At 46.8% G+C, this 7,444-nt stretch overlaps 1 protein-coding gene across 1 annotated transcript in view; it reads left to right on the top strand.

Annotated features, from left to right (window-relative positions):
• LOC121003529 (zinc finger protein 268-like) overlaps positions 1 to 7,444 on the top strand; it is a 948,872-nt gene that overhangs the window by 680,846 nt on the left and 260,582 nt on the right. The gene's annotated exons all lie outside the window — the stretch shown is intronic.

Consider the following 7,444-nt stretch of genomic DNA (forward strand, 5'->3'; position numbering starts at 1 on the left):
ATCTTGTGTTCCAGATGTGGCTGGACAAGTTTTATAGTGTCCGTCAAAGCATAGTTTTTGTTCTGGGTTGAAATTCAATTCCCAAAATAGCAATACCCTAAATCAGTGGTTTCTGCTGTTGCAGGCCAAGTGTAAATCTGTCCATAAAAGGGTATATTACACTCAGCGTGCATCTCCAATTGTATTTTTGTTCCGTAAAAGGGTATATTACACAAACTGTTAAATTACAATTGCTGAAAGCATAAGCCTTTAAATTTGCACGCACTATTGTGCATCTCACATAGTGTATTTCTGTCCGTAAAAGGGTAGATTACATTGAAGGTGCAAATTCAAGTGCTGATAGGGTCATCCTCAATAACTTCACACTCTACCGTGCATCTCCAAGTCCAATTCTGTCCGTAAAAGGATACCTGTCATCCAGGGCCTAAATACTAGGCCTACAATTTATATTCAGCTAAATCTGTGGTTACTGCTGTGCCTGTATTAGTGTAATACGGTACTTAAATAGATAGCCAGATAGTGTTAGGTGCCTGTAAAAAAAAGGCCTGAATTTGAATTCAATACATTGGCCCAAATAATTATTTTCTTATTGTGGTGAACGGTAACAATGAAGAAAACATCTAGTAAGGGACGCGGACATGGTCGTGGTGGTGTTAGTGGACCCTCTGGTGCTGGGAGAGGACATGGCCGTTCTGCCACAGCCACAAGTCCTAGTGAACCAACTACCTCAGGTCCCAGTAGCCACCAGAATTTACAGCGATATTTGGTGGGGCCCAATGCCGTTCTAAGGATGGTAAGGCCTGAGCAGGTACAGGCATTAGTCAATTGGGTGGCCGACAGTGGATCCAGAACGTTCACATTATCTCCCACCCAGTCTTCTGCAGAAAGCGCACAGATGGCGCCTGAAAACCAAGCCCATCAGTCTGTCACATCACCCCCATGCATATCAGGGAAACTGTCTGAGCCTCAAGTTATGCAGCAGTCTCTTATGCTGTTTGAAGACTCTGCTGGCAGGGTTTCCCAAGGGCATCCACCTAGCCCTTCCCCAGCGGTGGAAGACATAGAATGCACTGACGCACAACCACTTATGTTTCCTGATGATGAGGACATGGGAATACCACCTCAGCACGTCTCTGATGATGATGAAACACAGGTGCCAACTGCTGCGTCTTTCTGCAGTGTGCAGACTGAACAGGAGGTCAGGGAGGAAGACAATGCAGGGGACGATGAGGTCATAGACTCCACATGGAATGAAGGTCGTGCCACTGACTTTCAGAGGAAGAAGCAGTGGTGAGACCGAGCCAACAGCGTAGCAAAAGAGGGAGCAGGGGGCAAAAGCAGAACACCCGCCGTCAAGAGAGTTCGCCTGCTACTGGCCACCGCCACCTGGGACCGAGCACCCCAAAGGCAGCTTCAAGGAGTTCCCTGGCATGGCAGTTCTTCAAACAATGTGCTGATGACAAGACCCGATAGGTTTGCACGCTGTGCAATCAGAGCCTGAAGCGAGGCATTAACGTTCTGAACCTTAGCACAACCTGCATGACCAGGCATCTGCATGCAAAGCATGAACTGCAGTGGAGTAAACACCTTAAAAACAAGGAAAACTCAGGCTCCCCCTGATACCTTTTCTGCTGCTGCCGCCTCTGCCTCTTCCTTTGCCTCGGGAGGAACGTTGGCACCTGCCGCCCAGCAAACAGAGGATGTACCACCAACACCACCACCTACGGCACCAAGCATCTCCACCATGTCACACGGCAGCGTTCAGCTCTCCATCTCACAAACATTTGAGAGAAAGCGTAAATTCCCACCTAGCCACCCTCGATCCCTGGCCCTGAATGCCAGCATTTCTAAACTACTGGCCTATGAAATGCTGTCATTCAGGCTGGTGGACACAGACAGCTTCAAACAGCTCATGTCGCTTGCTGTCCCACAGTATGTTGTTCCCAGCCGCCACTACTTCTCCAAGAGAGCCGTGCCTTCCCTGCACAACCAAGTATCCGATAAAATCAAGTGTGGACTGCGCAACGCCATCTGTGGCAAGGTCCACTTAACCACAGATATGTGGACCAGTAAGCACGGCCAGGGACGCTATATCTCCCTAACTGCACACTGGGTAAATGTAGTGGCGGCTGGGCCCCAGGCAGAGAGCTCTTTGGCGCACGTCCTTCCGCCGCCAAGGATCACAGGGCAACATTCTTTGCCTCCTGTAGCCTCCTCCTCCTACTCGGCTTCCTCCTCTTCTTCCACCTGCTCATCCAGTCAGCCACACACCTTCACCACCAACTTCAGCACAGCCCGGGGTAAACGTCAGCAGGCCATTCTGAAACTCATATGTTTGGGGGACAGGCCCCACACCGCACAGGAGTTGTGGCGGGGTATTGAACAACAGACCGACGAGTGGTTGATGCCGGTGAGCCTCAGGCCCGGCCCTTGCCTGGCGCATGTGCCGAATTTGGTGGTGCAGAAGTTCATTCACAACTACCCCGACATGTCAGAGCTGCTGCATAAAGTGCGGGCCGTCTGTGCGCGCTTCCGGTGTTCACATCCTGCCGCTGCTCGCCTGTCTGCGCTACAGCGTAACTTCGGCCTTCCCGCTCACCGCCTCATATGCGACGTGCCCACCAGGTGGAACTCCACCTTGCACATGCTGGACAGACTGTGCTAGCAGCAGCAGGCCATAGTAGAGTTTCAGCTGCAGCACGCACGGGTCAGTCGCACTGTGGAACAGCACCACTTCACCACCAATGACTGGGCCTCCATGCGAGACCTGTGTGCCCTGTTGCGCTGTTTCGAGTACTCCACCAACATGGCCAGTGGCGATGACGCCGTTATCAGCGTTACAATACCACTTCTATGTCTCCTTGAGAAAACACTTAGGGCGATGATGGAAGAGGAGGTGGCCCAGGAGGAGGAGGAGAAGGAGGAGGAGGAAGAGGGTTCATTTTTAGCACTTTCAGGCCAGTCTCTTAGAAGTGACTCAGAGGGAGGTTTTTTGCAACAGCAGAGGCCAGGTACAAATGTGGCCAGCCAGGGCCCACTACTGGAGGACGAGGATGAGGAGGAGGTGGAGGAGGATGAAGCATGTTCACAGCGGGGTGGCATCCAACGCAGCTCGGGCCCATCACTGGTGCGTGGCTGGGGGGAAACGGAGGACGATGACGATACACCTCCCACAGAGGACAGCTTGTCCTTACCTCTGGGAAGCCTGGCACACATGAGCGACTACATGCTGCAGTGCCTGCGCAATGACAGCAGAGTTGCCCACATTTTAACGTGTGCGGACTACTGGGTTGCCACCCTGCTGGATCCCCCGTACAAAGACAATGTGCCCACCTTACTTCCTGCACTGGAGCGTGATAGGAAGATGCGCGAGTACAAGTAGATTGGTAGACGCGCTACTGAGAGCATTCCCAAATGTCACAGGGGAACAAGTGGAAGCCCAAGGCGAAGGCAGAGGAGGAGCAAGAGGTCGCCAACGCAGCTGTGTCACAGCCAGCTCCTCTGAGGGCAGGGTTAGCATGGCAGAGATGTGGAAAAGTTTTGTCACCACACCACAGCTAACTGCACCACCACCTAATACAGAACGTGTTAGCAGGAGGCAACATTTCACTAACATGGTGGAACAGTACGTGTGCACACCCCTCCACGTACTGACTGATGGTTCGGCCCCATTCAACTTCTTGGTCTCCAAATTGTCCACAGCTAGCCTTTTATGCCTTGGAGGTGCTGGCCTGCCCGGCAGCCAGCGTTTTGTCTGAACGTGTATTTAGCACAGCAGGGGGCGTCATTACAGACAAACGCAGCCGCCTGTCTACAGCCAATGTGGACAAGCTGACGTTCATAAAAATGAACCAGGCATGGATCCCACAGGACCTGTCCATCCCTTGTGCAGATTAGACATTTATAACTACCTCCCCTTAACCATATATTCTTGTACTCCAGGGCACTTCCTCATTCAATCCTCTTTTTTTAATTTTACCATTATATTGCGGGGCAACCCAAAGTTGAATGAACCTCTCCTCTGTCTGGGTGCCGGGGCCTAAAAATATCTGACAATGGCCTGTTCCAGTAGAGGGTGACATGAAGCCTGATTCTCTGCTATGACATTAAGCCTAATTCTCTGCTATGGGACCTCTCTCCTCTGTCTGGGTGCCGGGGCCTAAAAATATCTGACAGTGGCCTGTTCCAGTGGTGGGCGACATGAAGCTTGAATCTCTGCTATGGGACCTCTCTCCTCTGTCTGGGTGCCGGGGCCTAAAAATATATAACAGTGGCCTGTTCCAGTGGTGGGTGACATGAAGCCTGATTCTCTGCTATGGGACCTCTCTCCTCTGTCTGGGTGCCGGGGCCTAAAAATATCTGACAGTGGCCTGTTCCAGTGGTGGGTGACATGAAGCCTGATTCTCTGCTATGACATGAAGCCTGAATCTCTGCTATGGGACCTCTCTCCTCTGTCTGGGTGCCGGGGCCTAAAAATATCGGATAATGGCCTGTTCCAGTGGTGGGTGACATGAAGCCTGATTCTCTGCTATGACATGAAGCCTGAATCTCTGCTATGGGGCCTCTCTCCTCTGTCTGGGTGCCGGGGCCTAAAAATATCTGACAGTGGCCTGTTCCAGTGGTGGGTGACATGAAGCCTGATTCTCTGCTATAGGACCTCTCTCCAATTGAAATTGGTTATTTTTTTTTTTTTATTCATTTCCCTATCCAGATTTGTTTGCAGGGGATTTACCTACATTTTGCTGCCTTTTGCAGCCCTCTAGCCCTACCCTGGGCTATTTTACAGCCTTTTTAGTGCCGAAAAGTTTGGGTCCCCATTGACTTCAATGGGGTTCGGGTTCGGGGCGAAGTTCGGGTCGAGTTCGGATCCCGAACCCGAACATTTTCGGGAAGTTCGGCTGAACTTCTTGAACCCGAACATCCAGGTGTTCGCTCAACTCTACTCCTAATATCATCATATGGGATTTCCCCCAATTAATATTTAAACCAGAAAAAAAAAAAACATACTTCTCTATTATAGCTATTACTCTATTAAACTGATCTCCAGTATTGTGCATAAATAATAAAATATCGTCAGCGTACATAATAATTTTTCATCTCCTTCCACGTATTGAAAATCTTTACACTCCCTATCATTCCTTATTATACTTGCCAAGGGCTCAATCGCAATAGCAAATAGTAATGGGGAGAGAGGGCATCCCTGCCTAGTGCCCAGATAGAGGGAAAGAGGCAGGGACAAGCTCCCATCCACCATCACTCTAGCCCTCGGATTGGAATATATAAGCTGGATCCATCTTATAAATCCCTCCCCTATGCCGACCCTTTTCAAGACTGCCCATAAATACTCCCACTCAATACAATCAAATGCCTTTTGAGCATCCAATGAAAGTATAGCTTTCTCACCAGTTTCTATTCGCCTCAATATTAAGGTACAACCTTCTTATGTTTGAATATATCATTCTACCAGGTATAAAACCTGTCTGATCTTCATGAATTATACCTTTGATCACCTTAGAAAGCCTACCTGCCAAGACCTTTGCCAGAATTTTAACATCCGTATTTAACAAAGTGATACAGTATTACTTGGTATTTAATGTAAAAGATTTATTATACTGCACACTGACACCATTTATACTGATACAAAAGGGCGATGGAAGGTCCCACCAGATACCAACGGCCATCTGACCAATGATGGCTCATAAAATCTGTCAGATAATCAGTTGGTGTAAATGCACCTTTAGATATAAACAGCAGATATTGATGATTTGCTTGCCCAAATGAATTCAGCATGGCAGAACATTCCTCCGACAATCATTAACCCCTTAGTGACCCGCCTGTTTTGGGCTTTACTGACCAAGCATTTTTCTTCCTTTTCTCATTGTCGCGTTCCAAGAGCTATAACTTTTTTATTTTTCCATCTTTATAGCTTTATGAGGCTTGTTTTTTGCGGGACAAGTTGTAGTTTTTAATGCCACCATTTGGGGGTACATAACTTTCTGATTAACTTTTATTAAATCTTTCTGGGAGGGAGATGGGAAAAACAGCAATACTACCACTGCGTTTTACATTATAAATTTTACGGCGTTCATTTTTCTGTATAAATAACATATCTTCTATTCTCTGGGTCAGTACGATTACATTGATACCAAATACAAATAGTTTTTTTTTACGTTTTACTACTTTTTTTTGCAATAAAACCCCCTTTTTTAAAAGAAAAAATGTTTTTGCATTGCTGCTTCACAAGACCCATAACTTTGTTATTTTTCTTTCTATGGAGTTTTGTCAAGGCTTGATTTTTGCGGGACGACTTGTATTTTTCATTGGTAACATTTTGGAGTAATGGCGCTTTTTGATTGCTTGTTATAAAGTTTTTTCAGCGGCAACTGAGAATAAATGAGCAATTCTGTCTTTTTTTTATATTTTTTTTATGGTGTTCACCGTAGGGTATAATTTATGTGATACCAAACATATGCAGGAGATTTTTTTCTTGGAATTTTTTTCATTGAAAAGTGCATTTTCAATTTTAAAAAAAAAGCATATTTTTTATGTATTTTTTTAAATTGAATAAATAAGTTTTCCTTTTACCACTTTATAGTCCCAAAAGGGGACTATATCAGACAGCTTTTTGATTGATTTTAAAATGCATTATCCCTATAGTGCATTGCATTTTAATGTCAGTGCTATTCTGACATTGACCAGCCTGCTGGAAATTACTCAAAACTGGTCTGGGGCCTACACGAGACCCCAGGCAGCCTTCACACACATCAGCACCCCACGATCGCATTTACGGGGTGCCGATGAGAGACATTTACGGGGTGCCCCCTGTCAGCACTTTACATGCGGCAGGCGCCATTGCCTGCGGCATGTAAAGTTATAAACAGCCCAGATCGGCACTCTGCCGTAAAAAGTTGTATGGGTGGTTACTAAGGGGTTAATAACCCCATTGATAGCATGTCAAGGCGAGTAGATGAATTTATTTATGCACGTGTAAGAAATACTGATTAATACAGATATTTAGGAAAATAATGTAAGCCATATATTGTATTGGTATCCTGTTCTCAGCAACTTCCTGGTAATTAGAGCCTATACTTGTCCTCTCAAAGCCAGTGTGAGCGAGTACTGTCTGTCTGGACAACGGTCCATTAGCATATCAAAGGTACTGTAGTTGTCAATTATCTAAAGAATGGCTGACAATTGTCCAGTAGGTGGTACATGGCTAGTGGGGCAGGAAAATACTGGAAAATCCCAACATTCCAGCTGCTTCTATCAGTCTTCAAGAGTTACCTGAAAATAGCTAGAAAACCATAAGGAACAACCAAAAAGATGTGTCCAAGCCATATTCTAGACAATACTAGGACTGGCTGTTAGGAAGGAAGAAAGGAAGAAGCAAAGAGGCAGAAGAGAAAAGAAAAGTGCTACAGAAGAGGAAACCTGGAGGGACCAG

This window comes from Bufo bufo, chromosome 6 (assembly GCF_905171765.1).
Source record: "Bufo bufo chromosome 6, aBufBuf1.1, whole genome shotgun sequence".
Lineage (NCBI taxonomy): Eukaryota > Metazoa > Chordata > Amphibia > Anura > Bufonidae > Bufo > Bufo bufo.